Source organism: Temnothorax americanus, unplaced genomic scaffold, assembly GCF_048541705.1.
Source record: "Temnothorax americanus isolate GAGA-0224 unplaced genomic scaffold, ASM4854170v1 Scaffold17, whole genome shotgun sequence".
Classification (NCBI taxonomy): Eukaryota; Metazoa; Arthropoda; class Insecta; order Hymenoptera; family Formicidae; genus Temnothorax; species Temnothorax americanus.
In genome coordinates this window covers 658,198-682,097 of record NW_027509307.1, presented here as the reverse complement: position 1 = coordinate 682,097, position 23,900 = coordinate 658,198, and the positions used below count along the sequence as shown (strand labels likewise).

The window sequence follows — 23,900 nt, the reverse complement described above, 5'->3', positions numbered from 1 at the left end:
CGCCATGAGGTTCCATTGGGTTCGAGTATGAACCACTGGACTTTGCTGACGCACTTAATTAGGCGTTGATTAACGGATGTCCGTGGTGCCAAGGGATAGGATAGCACAGCCGGCAGGTGTATGGATGCAATTGGTGGGTCCGGCAACGGGAGAGATCGCAGAGATTGCTTGATCGGATTAGTATGTTCGCTAAACCGACTAGCCGCTATTCTCCCCCTCCGCCTCTTAGGCCCCCCCTCGGTATCGATCTATGAACGATTAATTTCCGTTCAGACGATAGTCTCAGGTGTACAAGTACTCGTTATGGATATCAAACACTTGCTAGCTACTGTTATCCGCTATCAACGGACAACAAGTATCGTTTAACGTCCTGTTTTGAATCATTCCCCTGCAATAAGAGAGATAATTTCTAAACAGCATGAATTGAGAAACTTCATAAAATCATGTTTAGTTAATAATACGTTTAAGATCCAACAGAAGATTTTATAATATAGGAACAATTTTTGATGGAATATTAAAACGAGAATATTTGGCATCGTATTAAAACAATACGGAAATAACAAGGATAGCAGTCGCCTGATGCTGCTGGCTTCCAAAGATTAAAGCGCAATCTTTCAGGAAAATATTGTTCAAACGTGCCCATATATGAAATTTCATAAAGTCCTTTCCTCTTCTCCGCCTCTCTCGCTGTTATATTGATTTTTTTTCGGTGAAACTATATATATATATATATATATATATATATATATATATAGCTGCAAAATAATATCTTACTTGTACTTGACTGATCAAAAGACAGATCGGTAGTAATTTAAAAAAGTATGCAATTCGGAAGCTAAAGAGAAATATGCAACGGGAGAGAGAGAACAACCAGATATTATAAGTATATTAAAAGGAATATAGAATTGCTGAGACACCGATCAAAAGTGAATTGCATGCAGGATTTCGGTATTTTTTTCTAAAGCACATAAAGGCCTTATTTGTACGCGAATAAATGGAATATGTGTTTATACGTATCAGAAATATTTAGTTTTGATATATATGTATTTTAGTACATACACATAAAATGCTTTCAACTGGCCATATGAAGTTTCTGTATTAGTTAGCGATAAAACACAAGAAGACATTACGAGGATATATATTTACACAAAAAAACTATTTTTTTATTCAAAAAACTCTGATTTGTGTAAAAATCACGTTTTGCCAAAACTTGGCATCGACGCAAACGAAGCCGTCAGTTGCCGAAGAATTGGTTGAGCGCGATAGAGATTTAAAAATAAAAATTGGTGAAACTGCGAGCCCTTTTTTTGACCACGAGCCCCGCGACCACTGCATTCGCAAATTGATACAGATTCTATTCGCTTGGATAGAAACGTATTTCAATCATGCGTGCGTGCGCGTCACTGGAGATCTTGTGCATTAAAAACAGAGATCAGCTTTACATAACCTGGCAAACTGTATTTTTTTGCATTGTATACATTGCATTACTAAATCCCAATGCCAACCCGTAACGTGTTAACGTTGCAGTTAAGTTTAAGCGAACTTGTTCTTCCAGCGCATTATCGCAATAATCGGGCGCTTAAGTAGTTTCCATTGTTAGAGGCAACTAGCGCGGTGCTCGATCGGGACTATAGGATATTTGCATTTACGAAGTGCCTCACTTAGGTGCAAGTTTGCATCTCTAGTTTGTACTTGACCTGAATCGCTTACAGGCAAATAGCTGTGATTTCGCGGAAACGCAAATCGATGCATTACTAAAATGTAAACTTCGTACAATATATTTAGTTCAATATACTTCTGTTATCTGTATTTGTAATTGTAATCTTAATTTTCATAATTACTTACATTTTTATGGATATCTTATTTTAACAATATAGTTTTATGATATTAATTTGATGGAAGTAATCCTTATTATTAAAAGTATATATATATATATACTTTTAATAATATATAATATATATATATTAGACATTACTTTTTTAAATCTAAATTTATGTGAATAAATGGGACAGTGCGTGAATTAATAACGATTTTTTACCAATGTTACAATGGCCATTATTAAAAGATCGCTCTTAATTACTTTTCATCATTATAGTTTTAATAATCTCAGGCTTATCCGTGTTATATTTACGTATTTGTATATTTTTACATAACTACATCGGAACGTTCGTACTAAAAGAATCACTTGGTATACAAGTGTGTAAATGCATTGTGCTCTTGTCGCACGTGCAGACCGTACGGAGCGTAAGAAAATTCCGAAGCGATTTCCCAACACACAGGATGAAGAAAAGCGTCGTCAGTCGCAAGCTTGCGCCGCTGCTGTGCAATCTCCGTTCAGAATTTATGATTACCCTTCCCGACCGTGAGATGCTTTACGTGACCAGGATTTTCAATGGTCAGTACCTAATGGCTGGAACCCCCGTCCCTCGCGTCTCGCCCTTACGATCCATCGCCCACCGCCGACGCCGCCGCGCCGCCGGTCACGGTCGTCCTCGTACTCGCTTTTTACCGCGGTAAATTCACCGAGGTTTTCCAATTTCGATGTGTTCGCACTTGCATCGACATCCTCCCTGCAACGCGTACCCGCCTCGACCTCCCTGCGAGGCTGCGAGATCTTCACCGAAAATATAATACAACCATCCTCCGAACGCAAGGATTGCGCCAATATCGTAAAAACGGCGAGGAGATGATAGGGAAAAAGAGAAAGGGAAGGGGGAGAAAGGGTTAGAGGGAGAGACGAGGGAAAGGGTGGTACGCGAAGGACAGCGCGAGAAAAAAATTCGATACACCCCCCGATGGGGACTCCGCCGACTTTCCCGCAGCCATAGCGGGCTCAGGACGAGCGGCTTTAAACCGCTTTGGAAGAGTTATTGCGATTCTTCCGTTACGATTTCACGCTACATTCGCTGCCACTTCCGCCGATTTACCCCGTTCCCCTTGTCCTCGATCCCTACGATCGCATCTCGTCGTTCGCCCTGCGGCCTGCGTCTCATAAAATATCATAAGTCTGAAAAAAAATTAAACATATATAATTCTCGTATTGTATATTTAGTTACAATTTGTATTTATAAAAATAAGGCAATGAATATATATGTTTTATAAAAATTATTTATGTGTGTGTGTGTGTGTTTTCGCATTTCCGTACATAATATTATTATTTCTTTCGTTTATTAATATTTAAATATTAAAACGATGATTTTTTTTTTAATATTTAATTAAAGCGGGCATTTTCGATATATTTTTATCTTCTGTAATTTAATGCAAAGTCCAAATATTTTTCTAAGAGAATATAAGGTCATATTATTTCTAACACGTTCTTACGATATGCATATTTTATTATTTTGTAAGATATTCACGTTGTTGGTCTCCAACTGATAAATTTTCGTGCATCAATTAACACAAAAATCCCGTTCCGCCTACATAAATTTTTAATTGTGGCATATTTAAACCGATTCCAAATCTCGCTCAATTTACGATCTCTTAATTGCCGCGTTATTTTACATTCACATTGGTAAAATAATGAACGGCAAAACAATGGGTAATAACGGCGCAGGGAAATAATGTTTAAGAGCTGGTGAAAAGCAGCGTATAATGGATCAGCGAAAAACCTGGTGCGTTGCACGCACAATAGGAACACCGTAGCGGGGGGAGGGGGATAGGAGCAGGTCGTCGATTGCAGCCCGGCGTAGGGTGCTTAATAATTCGAATAATGCCAACGCCGATAAGTGAACCGGATGGAAATACGAGAGGACAGTCGGCTAGGCGCCAGTCGGTTCGGCGAGCGCATCCGCACGCGCTGCCTCGCGCTGCATGGAACGGAGCAGATAGCCGGAAACTATTTCATGGTTAATGGCGTAGTTATGCACTCTCTCTCTCTCTCTCTCTCTCTCTCTCTCTCTTACAAATCATAAATTCCGCATTTGCGGCGGCAGTATTACGTAACTTGCTACCTGCCTCTGACTACCTGCCGCGTTCTCCAATCTGATCAGCTCGCTGTCCTTCCCGATATTTGACGTGATTAGTGCTCGGCGTGCGCGCGATTTGCCTGTGCGCGTTATTGCATGATGAACGTCTAATCTTTCGTGATGTTGTCATCTTGCAAATGACTAAGTTAAAAAATAAAAGCACGGACGACTCATCCGAAAACAAAATAAAGAAATTGCACGTGATTTATCGTATCAGAATGAGATAATTGGTTTTATTTGAAAGTGGTCTCCAGTGTAGGAGAAAAATAAGTATATAGTAATGTTCAGTGGTTAATTAACATATAATTAATACATGAAGATATGTATAGCTAAAAGTGCTCTTGATAAGTTTACATTATTAAAATTACTGTAATATTATCGTCTGGAATCATCTTTATATTTCAATTCGTAAGATTGCTCTGAATAAAAAAAATCTTGTTTCCTATAACTCGATCCACGGGTTGAGTGTAGATATAAAACAAGATAATGGTCAGTAAATATAATCAATATGCGTCTACAATATCGGAGAGCTTATAGGTAGACAAAAGTGCAATTTTACCAGCTTTACTAGTCAGCTTTTTTGCCAGATTACAGATAAATCGGATAATTCTCAAAAGTCTGTATCGTATCGTGTATAGCGGATTGGATTATAGAGTTACCAAATCAATTTTACAGATTTACACAACGACAAATGTATTATGTCGTGTCTTTCCACTTATTCAAGCAATGAAAGACATCCATTTTTTATTGTTAATCTAAAGCGTATCGCGATCTAAAACAGATATTGCAAATTTGAAAAATAAAATAATTCGATAAAATAATTTATTTAGTCTTATCTCCGTTGTGTGTAACATTTCCTGGCTAATTAAGAAAATAGAACAATTATCTAAAAGAAACCAATTATTTAATAATAAAACAATATGAGAACGTATATTGTCATAAAGTAGAGTAATCAAGAGACACGGTAGTGTCTCGCGCCAAGTACACGCGAAGCGAGACCGCACCGTGACTCTTTTACGCGACGCGACGGGTTGCGAGTATATTGTTAATTACATGATGATTCTATATCATGTTTTCTTGTATACCGTTTTCTTATTTTTTATTAATAAAGATTAAATTTTAATTAAAGATTCGTTAACAACATTAATATATTTCATTTAACAAGTGTGAATTGCAATACCAAGTAAATTTTCTATTTTTATTATAATATTTTGATTTTTAAAAAATTCAAAGTTATTTAACATAATACAAATATTTTTTCTTAAATCTATATTAACATAAAATGAGGGTAAACACATCTCTGTATAACCAACTACTATTCATAGATTGATTTCAATATAATGTATTAAACGTGAAGCATTAAAATTACCGTGTCGCCCTGTAAAAGCCTGCGGCTATTATGTCTAAGCGCGCGCGGAAATTGATTCTCTTGGGTATTCAATAAAGGTCATCGACCATTTCGACATTATAAATACATAGTGTTGCACATTCGAAATATTTACAATGTACATACCTATTGTAACCTATGTAAACGTAGCCATAAAATAATTCTGCAAACTGCACTAGAGAAGCTGATGGTCATAACATTGTTATTTTTATCTCTTTGTTTATGTTCACTATGTAGGAATTAAAATTTTTTTTTATTAAGAAGAAACATTATGAATATTATACAGATTTAAAGAAAAGACGAGGAAAATCTGCCTTTTGTTGTTTCTACGTACTATAATGCGGCTTGACATTTCTACGCTCGCGTTAGCTCGCGTTGGCGCGCGCTGAAAGCGTTGAACATGCATTATCATTACTATCCTGCTTTTATTTATATATTTACATGTTATATGCAGTAAGAATATATAGACTCGCGCCGCTGCATTCGGCGTGACTGCTGACAACAATATTACTCACGGCGTTTACACCATTTCTTTGCACTTTTATTACGAACACCACATACAAACCTATTTTACCGTATAATGTGTCGCATTTTTCATATGTAATAAACAAGATATATCGGTATGTGGATAAAATAAAAATATAGTATCCTTATTGATGTTAAAATTTCTTTAATCGTAAAAGAGAAAGATGAATCTGTATATAATAATCTGACAATAAATATAGCACCGAAATAGAGAGGAAAATAATTAATCTTGCGAGGTACGTTTCTCGATGCTATTTTGCATGATTTAAGTCGCAATTCCAAGCTTGCAAACTGAGATATATATCATCGCGTGTCCCGTACTCTTAAGGGATTAGAAACCATTAGATTAGCTCAAACTCGACAGTCATGGCCACGCCATTAGCTGGCTGAATTTATTAAGAGAAATTGCAAATACACGGTACACTTAAAGATGGGCAAAGTAGAGACATTCTAATAAGGAAAATCGACGATTAACAATAAAGATTAACTGTAAAGAGAGATATATGTATATAGTAGAGCTCTAAAATAGATTAAGACAACTCCACGCGATAACGATATTTGCTCTATATCACTGACTCGCAACTGCGACGTGCCAAAGCCCCGATTAAGAAGTAATAGATGCGAAACTATTTCCTAAGTTTCCCTCAATCCATCTCATTACGTCCAATGACGGCGGGTATCCAATATCAGTCTCTGTGTTCATCCAAGTTTAATCGTAGCGATTACATTCAGCTTTGGATCCCCGTGCGGATATTACAGTGAATTACGAAGCAGTCGAACAGAGATATACGTTTGTGAAAATCTGTAAATATGTGCTTCTGTAAATATGTGCTGTACAAGGATTAAATGCGTACGTCTGTGTGCATGGCTATTTCCATACCACGGCTATTTCCACTAGTTTAAAATGCACGTATCATAAAAGATTATTGAGCGGAAGAATATGATAACGAATAATAACGGAAATGACAGCATATAGCTAAAAGAAATACATTAAACCAAATATCGGAAGACTTATCACGCAATAATACCGTTGATTTATGCATTATTGTGATATATTTTGCAACATATTAAATTATTTTATCTTCTAAAATATTTTCCAAGCTCTTCTACCGATTCACCAAGTAAAACAAAAGTCAAAGTGTTTAAAGAAATTGACCTATTAAAGACAAAATACTTGTTAGAAATAAATTAATGCATATCTCATGTGGGAAGAGCATCAGCAGTTAGGTATCCGGGCACATGAAGAAATGTTATCGTCTCCGATATGGTCGAGCGATGCTCGATCGTTATAATCTATGCACGATGTGCAATAACCAGGTTTTATGACCCTCTTGTATCGCAACGTTCGCGTTAACTATCTCGCTAAGGCGTTATACGGTGAATATACGAAGGTGCAACGGCAGACTATGGAGAGAGGGAGGAAATTGCTTGTTGTACGACGGCAATCTCTGTTCTAATTTATTGACCGTCGAGTATATCCTCCCATCTTATACGCAGGCAAAAAAGATGCGTTGTGTCAAGTTACTCGGCAACAATAAACGCGTAGCGCAAAACCGTACGGTGAAGGTAAATAAAAGACAGAAAAAGTTTAATTTAAAAAATATCAAAACGCTGACTTTTTAAACGAATTTTAGTAGTGGCTGGTAGCAAAGAGATAATTTGTATGGGAAATAGGGCATCGTAGTTATCACTTGTGTCGTCACATTTTTTTCTTTTTTTTTTGAACGAGAAATTTAATATTCCGTGAATCAGCCCGCGGCCACAATACATTCCAACGTAAAATTGCCAATATCCAAAATAGAGTTTTCCCGTAAACAAACTCCACGCTGCAGAAATGCACCGCGTAAAGCGCAATGTGCGAATTCTTTACATACAATCTAGAATCTATAAATGTGCGTGTTTCATTTAAAAAATTATTTTGTACATTTTCGTCATACTGGCAAGAATCAATTGAATGTACAAATGCAGAAAGCGGTTCTTTGATAAATATGCACTTGCAGTTAAAAAAGTTAATTTTTAAATATTTTTTTATAATAATAAAAGAAAATATCTTTCAACAGCGATTGTAAATTTCTAAAACATTAATTAAGAACAATTGAATTAAGAAAGAGAGACAGAAATAATAATAGGGAAATAATAATCTAAAATAAGATAAAGTCTGATGAATTAATAACACTGCGAGAAAAAAATGTTCTGCATTTTAATAAATGGAGTCACAGTTGTATGCAAACTAATATTTACTAAACTGCAGAAAATTTTTTTCTTAGTGTACAGTATCTGAACAGTTTCACGGATAAGCGTAACTATTGTAGCAAAATTGCGTTTACAATTACCTCTACAAATAAATTAAAAACGTTTCCTTGCGGATAGATATGGATATGTGGATGCAATATTCTGGTTGGTGTTGAGCCGATGGAAAAAGTCCTCTATCCTCTCTATTCTCTATTCCGCTGTTAACTCCCGCGTTATTCCGTCGCTCGCATACGTCACATCAAAATGTCGATGTCGAAATATGGGTCGCACCAGAGCAATCAGGATCGAACGATGCTTTTGGGGAACGGTAGATGAGCAAGCGCTGGACCGAACTGTATTTGGCGACCGCGGCGGGGAAGGGGCCCGCCGCCATTCGCCGACTTTCCGTTTTTACATCGAATGTCGCTGGTATACATCCGAATGTTGCCATCGAGTAAGAAGAAAGCGGCATTCATGACACATGAATCGCGCCGCGATTTTCACGATTCTTGATTTTTCAGCTTCTGTCTATCTATCTGTCAGATTTGTATCTATCAAATGAGTATAACCCTTATGGTACCTCGAATCTTAAATGGAACAGTTGACTGTAATAACTACCGAAATATGTTTGATGTTTTACAGATAACCATTGTAAACGGAGCTAATTTGCGCGATATTTGAAAAATTTGTGTAATTAACATTAAATTACCGGGTTAATTATTAAATTATATTATTATCAGTATTTTTTCGATACGATAGCCAAACTAATCCATACGATTTTTACGCCACGTTGGCCTTGGAATACTTCGCATCATGCACAAATCGAATCTGGTAGTGGAGGCAAAATCGCGATTTCATAGTCCATCAAAACTCGATCTCGCATGTCGCAGCTGTAAATTTTAAAAGTCGGATTCGGCCACTAGTAGCACCGAAATCTGTGCCTTGGCACATGTATGCAGGCCCATTTGCCCGAAACGCGAAGTTATTGGTTTCAAGCTCCTCCGATGCGTCTATTCGCTATCCCCGTCTCTCTCGCATTCTTTCTCTCATTTTTATCCTTGCTCCGTTACTCCCAACCCAAAAGCCCTGCCTTTTTCTCTTTTACCTATTCCACCCGTCGTTCTTCCTTCCCCGTCTCTTCATCTGCGCGTTGTTCGCCGAGATGGCGTCCATTTTTGTTACCTCATTTTTATCGTCAAATCTTTCGCAGCCAGTTTGTCGGGCGTCAAATTCACCCCCGTTGCCGTTTCGGGGAAGGAAGCTCACCCGCGCTCTGAAAACAACGTCGAAAAACGATTATAGTGAGATTAACAATAACGATATAACGGCGCGCCGCGATCGATACGCGCGGAAATGGTTTTCCTCGGTTGACCTGGATTCTCTCGGTATGTGATATTTGATGTCCGCATCGAAACTTACGCGATGATAAATAATATCTTTCCCTCGATTTTAGAGGCAATCAACCTGTGATCTCACTCTCTATTTGGCTGCGTCTTGCTTGCGATTGAAATTGTATGATGTATTAACATGTTAATAATTAAATTTACATTATTTAATATTTAATTAGGTCATTATAACTCACATATTGGTATAATTGACTTTATATTATTGTTAATTAAAGAAATGTTTTGTTAATTAAATAGAGAAGCTGCCATATTCGGTCGGGCTGGATCTTAGTAGCCTAAATGACATATGTATTCTATGTGAATTTTGTATATTTTTTTGAACTTAGCAAACTACGCGCCGATTTCACAGTTCTTATTGAGACATGCCTCACTGGTCAATTTGGTAAAGATGCCCATTATGAATTGTAAGGAGAACCAAGTTCGAACTCTGGTTGAGGTGATATTTTTTACAACAAATTCTTTACAATTTAAAAGTAATACGTTTTAGCATCAAAAGTTAAATCAATTATCGATTTAAATATGTGAATTTACTGTTCCAATAAAAAAAACTATGTTTCAAGACCGACAAATAATCGGCACGGAATTAGAAAAATTATACAAAATTCACACAGAAATACACTGTTAAATATTGAAGGATAAAATTTAAAAAACCAATACTTGAGTTGAATAACATTTTAGTATTTTTTATTGCCATGTGTGTCAAAGTTTATTATTTTAATACACAACAGTATTATTTTAACTTCATTGGTTTAGTTAAATTAACGGGATGAGCAGGAGCAGTGGCGACTTATAGGAATGATTAAAAATGACTCAAATTGAGTGTAATTTGACACTACGAATTGAATTGTGTATTATTATTAAGCTACTAAAATCCAGCCCGATCGAAGATGGCATATTCTCTATTTAATTATAAGATTTAATTATAAAATTTTAAAATGTGGAGAATAACTTAAGATGAAGGTATAACGTATCTCTTCGTTCATCCATAATAAACGAATTGGTACTTTTACCAAGCGACATAAGCGGATCAGAGAGGAAAGCCGGCGGCTTTCCGTAAGCGGTGTCTTGCCCCTGCTCTTCGTTGTCTCCTAAATCCTTAAAGGTGCTCTCAAATCGTTCCGTATAAGATCGATCGCGGCAGCCGGGTGCGAAGATTCATTTCGTGGCCAGACGGAAATGCAACACCCCTTTTCGTATTCCCACGGAAGGAAGGCTATTGGCCGTTCGTTCAGTCGTAAATCGTTTCTCGACCTCGATTCCCCCGTAATTACTGGTTCCTCAAGACTCCATTATATTAAGTCCCGGCGTGTCACGGTGTGTCGAGCACCGTCGAGATTCCTGGTTAGTGCTCGGTACGTTCCCGGCGAATCCCGATGTAAATTGTATTACCGGTTTGCTCGCCATCGCGAAAACGCAATACTAATGACTTTGGTGCCAGATAATTAGCCAGAAGAGCGTAATTTCGAACAAAATGAGCCTCGCCTAAGCTCTCGCTTTCTGACTTGGTTCCCTCCAATCGTCTACCTTGGTTTCGCGCCGCTTCTCCGCAATATCCTGAGCTTACGCGAATATAATCTCGGATCTCTCATTGCTAGAAATGTTCCTTTATTTGTGCAAAGTAATTTTTCCCGGGCGCGTAATTTCTTGTGCTTGCAAGTCTTGCTCGCAGATTTAACGGTACGGTATGCTGCACGCGGAAAAGGAACGTAGCAATCGGCGCCATTCTTTATTTTCTATTGCTTGCCGAAGAAGCTTCAGCAGTCCGATGTACGAAACCGATTCGAGATTCGAGTGTTCCTGGATTTAATGCCGCCAAGCTAATCCCAAATCGGCGACTCTCCATGGCTCTGAGATCTCACGCCAGACGACGATAAAGCAAGCTACTTAATCCGCCGAGGTACGTAAGATTTATGGTTCACGGATTGGTGAAATCAGCCGGGTACACCGAGAGTATCCTTAAGCTTAATCGGGTCCGCATGTACGAGAGCATAGGATTCGAAATATACGTTTGCTTTCGCCAGGGAAAATAGATTGGTTGTTCAATCGACTGCAATTCGACATCGATACCGAATGTACTTATGTACGAATCCACGTATATATATTGTATATCGTACATTGCTAAGTAAATAATTACGCGGCTTCCCTTGTACTTTTGTTATATATACTCACAACATCTCGATAATACGTAATCGAATTTTACATTTTATTGATTTCATTACCTATACACTATTCGCAGCAATCGCAGCGATGTAATATGATGAGGTTCATCGGCGATTTCTGATTTCTTGAGAGATATTCTTTTGATTTATCTTGATTTCGTCGAAGAGCGAAACGAAATACAGAGCAAGATGAATAATTCGTATTTTTTTAAAGAATGTTTTTTTATTTATCCTCAACAATATAAGGATTACATAAAAACACCACAATCGACAATGGTCAAAAACGTAAAACTACGATTTTAATTCTCGGCTATAACTGATCGGTCTGCTTACGTTTGTCTGCATGTTCCGAAATTTGTTTCATGCGATAAACTTAACGTGATCATACGAAAAAAAGTACATTTTCGGATCCGAGATTAAACGATATTAAGCTAAGATCGTATCTTTGGAGAAATGCACAGTCATATAAATCCGAAAATATCTTCGACATCAAAAATGACACCGTGATAGCTAACCGGGACAAACGATATTACTTAACACCTTAGTGCACGAGCGATTTCCTTCGATCGATAACACGTCGAACGTGGGCTCTCCCGAGGAAATCCCGGAGGCGACACACGTCGAAGCAGACGCCATACCGAGGTGACCCGGCCGCGCGTCCACTTTGCTTCTGCATTTTCGCCAGCTGACGACCGTTTCTCGGCTGTCCCCCGAGAGACACACACAGCGGCTTTGGTTCCCGATGTTAAACGTGTATCCCGCATTTCAAGGGGGACACCCTTGTAGGACAGAGCGGAATGATAGATGGTGCGAAAAGCGGAAGGGAGGATATTTACGGTGAAGGAGAGAAGGAAGGAATGAAAAAAAAAGAGAAATCGGTCATGAGACGGAGGAGGCGATAGGTAGATGGGAAGATGAAAAAAAAGCGACGATGACGCTCGCACCTCCGGAGGCCTATCGTCCATTATTTACGGCGACGTGTCACGCGAATACTCGCCGAGTCAAACTGTGCGTTGTCTACGGCCTCTGAGATTCGGAAAAGCGGCAACCGGCTTCATTTTTCTGACATTTGTTCTCACCAGCGTCAACGTCGTGTGCGCGCACGTGTGTGAGTACGCGTGTATATATACGTGCGTGCGCTCCGCTTCTTCACTTTTCCGAATAAAAGAGAAAAGAGGAGGTGGTAGTGCGCTCCTCTCCGCCCTTTATTCGACTGGATTTTTACTGGAAAGGGGGAAAAGACGCCTCGTGCTTGAAGCCCGGTATTCTGTTCGAACATGTACTATCATCCCCGAGTATCTCCCTGTTGCGACGAGGAACCAGGCGCAACGACACACTCAAATAACGATTTCCGAAGAGGATGTATTTCCACCTGAAGTGCTCGTCGACGATTATTCGACTATTCGATATCGACAGCAAAGATTTATGTAACTTTTTTTTACGTGCTCATGGTTGAACGCATTTTCCATTTCCGTTTGAGTCATCGTGTTGGTTGGACTGGTTGGACTGATATTATCCAAGTGATTTTTATTCCTATTTTATTTTACGTCCACTAAAATTAATATAATTGGAAAGAAATTTAGTGTTTGACGAAAACGCGAAATGCATAAGAAATATTAAAGTCATCGATTAAATCTTTGTGTTACTAAAACTTAAGACATTCTTAACACAATATAAAATCACAATTAATAAGAAACTATAATTATACTCCAAGCGATTAGCAACTCACGCACGATGTCAAATCATCAAAATCTTTCAAGAAACATACGAAGCATCTCATTGTATTCCATCGAGCTGTTGTTTTTCCAATGGAGACGTCAGAATCATAATGATCCGCGATCTCACCTGTTAATTATACCTTCTCCTACCTATCAAGCAATCAATGACCTTTTCTTCCTGTCATCGCGATTCCGTCATGACGATTGTCATCATGGGCTGAATCATCCAGCTACTCTTCGAGACTAGCGGGTACATCCCATCATTGTCAGTCCAATCTCATTCCGCTGAAAAGACCCATTCTCATGTCTGTCTCTGTTAAGTCCGCGCGCTACATAACACACGACGAGACGGTTATGCAATTAATTCACCGTTGTCCGAATCTCGTTCTAGTGGTCTCGCAAATACAGCGGCTTCGCGCCCACGCGCAGTGGCTCCTCGTCTCCTCGGGAATATCTTTTGCGTTGAGCGGCAAAAGAGTCCCAAGGTAATCCCAGTTGGAGTGTTAGCACCGAGGATGAGGCGCGTCCCGTATTACGTCTCTTCGCCTCTCCACCGGCACGGGCCGCAGGGAAAGACGCGGGCGAGCAAACGTCGGGGAAAAGTGGCGTGGAATTCTGTCGGACGGGAGAGGAATTCTCACGTGGCTTGTAGGGTCGCGACGCCGGCTCCTTACGGGGCCATAAGGTGCGCCGTGTACGCGCCGCGCGATCTCCTCAGAGATTTTTCCATCAAGACAATTCGCGCGGACAGACGCACGCGCGAGCCGCCCATTTATATCCGCTCGCTTCGTCGCTTTCACAAGCCTCAGAAAAGATTGTCCGTTAGATTGTCTCGTCTCCTTCGGGCATTTAAAGCCAGAGACACATGCGAGCGCTGTAAAAACTGGCGACATTAAATCGGAATCTTATTTATAGAGAGCTACACGTTTCGAAACTCTAAACTGCAAAGATCATAAAACAGACTGATGACACTAATTAGTAACATAATGAGTTATAATTTTGTACATTTCACGTTATGCACAGTTTGAAATTTTTTCTATTTTCTTACAATTTATGACAAGTGCATACAAGAAACTTATTATATCACATTTAATATTAACTGCAAGAACGATAATGAAACAGCGTGCTCAAAGAAAGACCTCTTTTTACATAAAATCCTTCAACATTCAATATCCCACATCTGGCTGTATCGATTTTAATCTTTTTAACTGAAAGTTTTCAAGCGCAAACGTCTTGTATCTATCTAGCACAAAGGCAATTATGTCCGGAACATCTTCTCGAAGAAGATTCGTCAGGCAGGCAATTATTGGGGTATCCACCGAAAGAACAGCTCTCCTTCTTCTGCCAGGTACTTTCGTGCACTTCATTGGCCAATGTTCGCCTCGACTCGCGAGACAATAGTCTTTCGATAGAACGCATGCAGATAAAAATATCACCAATAAGGTAAACGAATTGTAATCGATTTCGTATTTTGAAATTATCTTTTCCCACAGATTGTATTTACATGCAAAGAAGCGTGTACGCATAAGTTAAACAATATTTGCAAAGTTTTAGATAAAAAAAAGAAGTAATAACTGGAAACTGCAGGAGGTATGTAACATTAATAAATATAGATATATTATAAAATATTATAAATATACGTGTTTAATGTTGCAAATTTAATAATTTGTAAATAATACTCGTTAATGCGTATTTGACTGTAAATAAAATAATTTGTAAATAATTGAAAAAAATTAATATGATGGCGTACGTGACGCCCAGCGTCATATGTACATCGAGAGTCACTAGTCAAACCCCGTCACGCTAATTCGCACGATCTGCGGGTTAATCTCGTTTAGAAACTCACCTCGACATTTTATACGACCCTTCCAGCTAGCGAAGTATAACGAGATTACGATATCCAATTACTTCAGCAGCAGCAGCAGCAGCAGCAGGAGCTACAAAATTTTACGTCGTTCATCGTGGGCGTAAAAGGGGGTGGACCGTATCCGTGAAATTGAAAAATTGCAAAGGCAACAATACGCTTCATACGAACAATACGCGGAGCAAAAAATTTATTCGACAGAGCATGACATGGTATCGAGCGCGTTAAAATTATTTAAATATAACTTCGTATTTGCACTGGAGGAAAAAGAATATACAATTTACACGAGCGCCGCGTGTATACAATGAGGATTTGATAGTTATAAAAAAGTTGAAATAAAAATACGATACTATATGATATCTTTATTTATCAGAAAAATAAATCTCTGTTTAAAAATCTTTCAGTTCATTTGTCAATTTTTCAAGAGAATGATATATTTCTGATTTATTAGTATATCAAATTTAATGTTTGATGGAGGATATATGGTATATTATCTTAAATTTGTTATTTGTTAATATTTATTATAGAAAGCGAATATAAATCTGCAATATAAATTTTGCATAATTTATCGAGTTATTCAGGGATATTTATCGAATTACGTGTTCTGTTTAAATACCAATCATTACCACGCAGTAAGTTAATATTTCACGATATTTGCCATATTTTTATAAATTAATATTTATATTTGTTGCGAAAAATAAATAATATTCTGCAATTTATAATATCTACATAATCTGTATCTTTTTGAAAATAATAACGTTCTCTTAATTTCTCTCTTCTTTTATTTTTTACTACCTTTTGTGTGACATAGATAAAGTACACTTCAGTACTTATATGTGTTGTAAAATCTTGCCTTTTCCATTGTAACTGTACATTATTTTATACCAGCTATTAATCGGTTGGTGACACCATAATAAGGCGGTACATCGTCGAGTGTGCTGGCTTCGCCCATTATGGAAACCTGCTATTTATGTCAGTGAGTTATCTAAAACAAGAAGCGCATTTATATCACGTCTCTTCGTGAGTTCTAGGCAAGCAGGTATCTCCCAAGAAGGAGCTAAAGAACGTTAGAAAGAGGCTGACATGTTATCGAGCGTTATTTGTGCCAACAGGATTTTCCTGATACGGCCAATACACGCGATGTTGTTGCGAGTGATAAAACGGGGGATAAAATGAGGACGGGCGGCGGTAATGCACGTGAAGCCGGACTAAAATGGGAGCTTGATGAGAGAACTTCGCTTAGAAGTCGCAAGTAGGGTCAACGAGGCGTACGGGTCACCCGAAGTAAATTTAAGTTTAAAGCTGCGGAAGTTACGGCGCTTGATGAGGACATAAAGGTAAGGCGAGAGGTCGAAGGAGAAAGGGATGACGGCGCGGAGGAGGGGAGAGAGGTAAGGGTCAAGTTAGGCAGAAGTTAGGGGTGGATTTCATGCGAGTTCAACGACGGCAGACCACATTTTTCTAAGTTAATTATCGGAACGAGGGCGACGGGAAGGGTCGAGGAAGTTTGCCCCATCAACCCGCGCGCTCCCGAAACTTTTGAATCAGTCCTCCGGTTTGTACGCGGAGTCTCATCTTTGCGGAACGATCTCGAGTATTTCCCATCGCTTCTCCTCTCCATTAGACTCTCTCCTTTGAAACGGAGAAACGAGGGAAGTTTCCCCTTTGTCGAATTATACGAGAGCATCTCTTCTCTTGACACGACTACAAGACTTCAGTTTTCTCTTTTTCTCTCCCCTCTCTCTCCCTCTCTCCCTCCTTCCTCTCCCCCTCTCTCTCTCTCTTCATGCCGTATGAAAATATCGTATAAATGCGATACATTGTAACAAAAGGAATATAGACTTTTATCTATTGTGTCAATCGTATCGCATTTATTGTACCACAATTGTATCACAAAACTTGATTACAAAAACCCGGAGCAAGTCGCACGGAGCACAAACTACATAGATATATTGTCGCCCTCCATAGATGAATCATCTTCCCTACCGATTTTTTATATAGTGACAAAAATTCCCATATATATATATTTCGCTGGATTAATTTTAATAAATGAAACTTTATATTTCTTTAAAAGATATTGAATATCTCCGACCGGGTCGTTCATGCTGGCAATATTTGAAACTACGACCTGACTCGTCCCTATCCAATTCAACGAGAAATCTCAACCGCGATCTATAAGCCCTATAAAATTTTTACAGCGACTCTCCTCGTCGGTTTTCATACGGCCTGTCGTCGCAATCATCCCCGGCGACATACTTTACTTTGTCATAAAGTATCGATTACAATTATACAATGCGTCACTATACTTTAGCGCAATATGATCGTTTCGTGGATTTATGTTTCTGCTGTACTGCTTTTTCATTCTAGTCCGTTAGCATCTCCCTGTTCTCTCGCCGTCTCTTGTGTACACTCGCTTCCCTCCTCTGCCAGAGTATGTACTCGACGTACGTTTTATCATCGAAAACGTAGTTCGATATACATAGAAGTTGGATTTCCCCTGCAGAAAACATATCCGATAGACGTGACATTCTGCAGGTAAACTCGACGAGTGGGATTTTCGACGAAGCGGATTTCGAGATTGCTTTGTATACCCGATAGCATGCGTCGTCTTGATAGTTTCGCGTCTCTAGTGCGAGTTCGTGCTTGCTTCTCTAGAGAGAAAGAAAGACGCCCGGTACAGATAGTCGCAACGGATAGTCATTCCCTCTGTTTGTCGCTCGAAATTTTGCAGGTAAACATACCTGGTATCAGGACCAATAACCTCCCTCCCTCAATCTTGCCGTCACGACGGTCTCTGCTCTCTTAAACGTGCTCACAATATTGCGCACCGAATTTCACCGGCGATTGAACGATGCGCCAGCCGGCGCGTTCAATTATCTCGAAATTATTCGCATAAATTAAGCGGGTCTCGAGTTGTAATTTTCATCAACCCGGCCATTGTCTGTCTCGTCGCCTGTTCTCGGGACATTGTCGCGACCGACGACCCCCCGCAGTGGAAGAGCAGTACACCGGCGCGGCCGTTTCTTCCCCAGTGCGGATTTATTCTCGCCAAATTTCAGCATCGCAAAGCCGATACGTTGAAAACGTCAGCGAGTAGACGTCGGCGAGCTCTTCTTCGGTTGCCGTTACCGCGGCGGATCATAAATACGAACATGAATAAATGCAGCGCGCTCGCTCCGCGATCATCCGCGCATTGCTCTCTCCGACGCCGATGTCTCCGACGTTTCGTCATTCTGTGTTCATGCTTTCTAGATTTCACCTTATGAAAAACGAAGATGCGTTTTTTACGAAAACGAGAAGGGATTTGCAAAGTTAAGAAAACAGCAGACGGTGCGCGTCATTATTTATTTATATAATCTCAGTTAAAATGACGAGTCGACCGTATCCGACGATATCCCGCTAACGCAAGATCGCACGAAAAGGCAGGCCGATGAGCTTCGCCGAACGTGGAATTGTTCGGAGAATTCATCGCGTTGCGCCAACAGGGTACTCACATTTTTCTCATTTTCCGCGCATCGCAAGAATATACGTACGTCACCGAGGATGACGGCATAGTGGGAGTCAACGTGCATTCGAAATATGACCTTTTATTAAGCGTAGACACAGCAGACACATGGTGTCCTCCAATCTCGCGTGCCATCTAAGCGTTTCAGGAATGAAAATTTACTTTACTTTAACAGGGGTCTTTATCCGCAGATTTATTGCAAGAATGTCCAGAGAAAGTTGAACGTCAAAAAATTATATTAAAGAAGTTTAACAAACTTTTTCTTCCCGAGGCGAGAATGAAGCTCAAATTGGAGATAAATTTAAAGATGAAAGATTCCTTCATTTGTAAATGAAGGAAATTACGAGGAATCCGCGACAACTTATTACAGATCGATTTCTGCATAGCACTGAAAGTCCAAGTTACGCGTGTTTGAGTAAAACTCTTAGAAATTCTGTTCTGTATCCCGTCGAGGGAAATCTTAAGATCGGATTGCTACACGGAGCGAAGCTTCGTCCTAAAACGATGAGTTACCAAACAGTGGGAGAGCTGTTGGGAGAAACAAAAGCCAGAGACGAGAGTCTATGTCGTCGCCTGAATCGACAGGCTCTTCGGTCGTATATTTCTACGCTACGCACTTCTGAAGCCAGGCGTGAAGTCCAATTTTGCTCGGTTGTCCCATGGGAATACACGGGCGCGCTGACGTGCCCGGTTACCGCAGTCACATACCTTGAAAATCACTGTTGACTGATGCCACTGGCGCGAGAAAAAAAATGTTCAGGCGGTGGAGGTCAATCCTCCTCGTTCGCCTTCTCTTCTCTCTCTCTCTCTCTTTCCGGCGAGTTTCCCCGACGGATTTTCCACGGATTCGCCGACGAATGCGACGGGCAAATCCTATCGAATTTCGTGGAATACGAGAAATGACGGACCCTTCAAACCGACAAACAGACTGCGTGATCGATCTATCGATTATTGTTACACAACCAACGACCATGTGCTGATCCTTCTGTCGAGATAGTCCTCGCTGAGTTGACTTCTCGGAGTTGATATTTCCTAAAGCATATGTTCATAATATTAATCATGCCCTCGTTTTTTTCTTGCGTTTGATATTGCTATCGTCTCTTCAGATTAGCAATACAATCATCGTCATACATTCTGATATTGTGAAATTGTGATTCATAGAGAAAGTATATCTTATCTATAATATAAGATATAATAAACAAAAACTTACTTTTACACGCACGTTTACACACTTTTGCTGTATGTTATATAATACAATTACGATATATCAATATATATTGCAACGTTGTGAGAGCGACGTTAATTAGACCTAAATTACGTGGGGTACCACGGGATCTTAACACGAACTGTCTAAATCATTTGCCGGAAATGTCAGGAATAGTGTGTTGGATGTCTGTGCTAAGTAGAACGCTTTGTCTAATACATATAGTATACTGTTTCGGTTGTGGAGATCAATGCAGACTAGTTTGGGTTGTTTCTTACTAGAAAAGGCAGCTTTCAGATTTAACAACGTATCAAAATTCATCGAGCATTTATCGGATATTGTAATTATAAATTTACTGTGTAAAATATATATATAATCGCTGTCTTCCTATTTTTTAATTAAGCTAAGTAGAAATATTACGCTAATTTGATAAGATTTCTTATTATACGACCGGTTACATAAAATACAATCAATTTAGTGAAATTTCATAAAATATAATAATTTGTTCCAGAAATTATCTCGTTGCAAACGCGAAGAGATCATTGTTGGAATATACACAGCGAGTGAGATCAATTCATTACTTGAACAAAATGGAGCATTTCGCACAGACAATGATTGCCTGCGATTGCTCTCGATAAAATAGTTTGATCGAGAGCAATATGATTCGTAATTGCACGGCGTAAAATTTCATCCCAGCTAAGATTGTGAATTTTCTCTTTTTGCAGTTGGACGAGAAAAAAAGGAAGAGAGTTAAGCACAATGCCGATCAAGGACGTTCCGCGAACTATCAGATATTGGAAACTCTTTAGGATTAGAGTCGATCAAGAAGGCTGTTACCAAGTCGTCGGAGTGACTTAACTCGCAGACAAGGAGAAGTCGCCTGATGCGTTTTCGATCGTCCGTCGACGCGCACGTGACGGCAATTCCATAATAATACGTCAAGCTAATACCTAAGATATGGGACGACTTTTCGATTTTATGGTCGGACTCCGCCGCGAGAACGATTAATTTTCCAGCCTCCTCTCGTAACCATATGGAAGTTCTCTGTTGCGTAGGCAAACGGAAACGAAAGGAAAAGGCATCTTCCGAATTTCTTTCGAAAACGATCGTACGATATATAAACCGCGTTCCCTTCTTATTGAACGCCCACTTTAATCATTGTCAGTCAATAGCCTTCAAGCATCGTTCCTCGATCGTATAATCGTTTGCGAATGGTCGAAATTAATGCTCGTTAACAGCGGAATATCCTGACGGTGACCCCGTTTTCCAGGTCCTCGGCGGGACGTCTGAGATAAGAAAAAAAAAGAAACGAGAAGCGTGGAGGCTCTCGCTGGAGAGAATGCATCGTTCCGTTCTCGCGCTGGATAAGTACGGCGGTAACAATGGTCGCTGGCAGCGGCCTGATTCATGGCGGCGAACTTTTTCAGCAAACAACGCATCCGGGATGTAATAAACAATGGGGCCCGGACCGGCGGGCACGTGGACTAAACCGGTCTGGGAATATTTTAGTGTGTACGGTGGCCTCACTCCTGCCGCTCACGAAGCCGCCCCGTAACTTCGCCTCTCGTATTATGGCGAGGTCGATGGTATGCGCTCCGGTATCGCCTACGCTTACAACGCGCGGGAATCCTGGAGAAATGAAGCTGAAAATGTCGCGTAGACGATGATTTACTGGCGGCGTATCACCGGACGAACGAATGTTTATATTTCGCGGTACTCACCACTGTTGTTAACGATAAATCACGGCGGGAATAAAGTAACGGGAATTACATAATCGCGCTAGCACCGCGAAAAACCGCGTAGCTCGTTCGATTTATTGAAAATTCACGTTCGTTCGATAACGCGGCGTGTTATTCAAACGCGAAATGTCGAGTCGAAGAGGAAAAATACATTAAATGCACGTTGGAATTATTTCTAACTAAACGAATTACGGATTACGAATTCATGACCGCTGCATTTTGGTGACGTTTCGAGTATTTCATTTAAATGAAATGCGTTACTAATTAATAATGATTTAAATGATTATTTTAGAGAAACGAAAACAGTGAAAGTTTTACATTAATTTGCATCTGAATGATTATTCATCACATGTTGCTGTTGTACGTCATTATTCATCCATATCGAAATTCGCGTATTAATAAAGCGAACTAACAAAACCGATAGTAATTCCGAGTTAAGAGCTCGGTAGACCGCGTTAACCACTCGCTTTTAGGAGGTTATAGAGTCAAGTATAAATCGCTACCTAACATCGTACACTTTAGAATAGATACGTCACAAGCTCGATAATAGGGCGTAAATTTACAACGGAATAGGGACCAATATTTACTCGCCGAGAGAGAGAGAGAGAGAGAGAGAGAGAGAGAGAGAGAGAGAGAGAGAGAGAGAGAGAGAGAGAGAGAGAGAGAGAGAGAGAGAGAGAGAGAGAGAGAGAGAGAGAGAGAGAGAGAGAGAGAGAGAGAGAGAGAAGCGGAGAAGCTTGACGCCGCGACCAGACGTGGTTGGACGTGCAAGCGAGGTGTTCGTTTTAAGCTTGTTCCGATTCCGGCGGTTACTATCGGTACACACGGCGGTCCTTTCAGCAGAAATTTGATTTTGTCCGAGCCTGTCCGGGCTGCAATCTCATATAATCTCATTTAATGCTATGGCAAGGTGTTAGGTTCATTACTGACGTCCCGCGAAATTTACGACGACTGCGGTGTACCGAAAGGGAGAACTGCCAGAAATTCAGAATAACTAAAGTAGATTGTGGTATGATAATGTGTCTGTCTGTCGAAAGAGATAAAATGACATTGTTTAACCATTTTTATACATTTATTCACAGTCATATATTTATTCACGTAAGCTTAACTTCTATCCTTGTACGTGTAATTTATCACGATAGTATTACAAACAATAATTTTTTGCATTTCATAATGTATTTATATATATTTTAAAGTTATATTTGATTTTATACATGCCGTTATCAGTTCAGCTTAAAATTGGCTTTAATTAAAGCCTATATCACCCGAGCGTCGTTTAACGTTTAAACATTAATCTCCGCGAAAGTGAGAAAAATGCTGACGTGTGTTTTCCCGAGCATGCTTATGCAGAAATTTTCCGTCAGTCGGTTGTCCTTTTCGAATACCGAAATTATAGCGGTGCGAGGATAATAGGAAAGGAGAGGCAGCAGAGAAGGAAGAAGAGAAAAGAAAGTGGGGAAAAAATACAATAAAAGTCTGCGGTATTCTTCTGCGGTATATCGCGGTGAAAGCTTACACGAATATGGAACAAGAACACTAGCCAATAGATTTTTATCTGCATTCTAAACAACGTATGTGTGTGTGGGTGTATGTGTGTATGTGTGTGTGCGCGCGGAGAGGAAAGATGTGCTTCCCTCGTGATGGAATTGTTTTTCTGCGGATAAGGATGGAGATGGACTCTTCTCTGCAGATTGCTTGCCGCGTTCCCGTATATCTCTTTAGAGCAATTGTGTTGAGAAGACAAAAATATATAAATGCCACCGAGAATATAAATGCACGAATAACAAATCTACGTACCCTATCCTATCCTACAGAGAAAGATTTTTGTATTACAAATTTATCTTGTCGACATAAATTTCTTCACGTTTATCTCATTACTTTTCGGTAATACTGACAGTTTACAAAAAAAAAACATGACAATACTACAACTACGTTATAACGACTGCAAGCGTATTTTTGTATTTTTTGCATGTATCTCACTATTGTAAATTCCAAACAATTCTGCAATTGAAAACTTCTAATTCGATATAAAGCGAACACGAAACTTTACGCTCGGGGAAGAGATGCGTGAGGAAACTGCGTGGTAGAATATCTTTCGCATAACATTTGCCATTCCACGATATCGCGCTACGAAGAACGGTCAGGGCGAATATTAAAACGCATAAATTAAAATCAATACTCCTACTCCTCCCCTCC

General features: G+C 39.6%; 1 long non-coding RNA gene across 1 annotated transcript in view; it reads left to right on the top strand.

The window, feature by feature from the left end:
- LOC143895959 (uncharacterized) overlaps window positions 1-22,431 on the top strand; it is a 207,259-nt gene extending 184,828 nt beyond the window's left edge. Inside the window, exon 4 of the long non-coding RNA XR_013256510.1 lies at window positions 20,691-22,431. This is a non-coding gene — a long non-coding RNA (uncharacterized LOC143895959). The remainder of the gene's footprint in view (window positions 1-20,690) is intronic.
- Window positions 22,432-23,900: the final 1,469 nt, after the last annotated feature.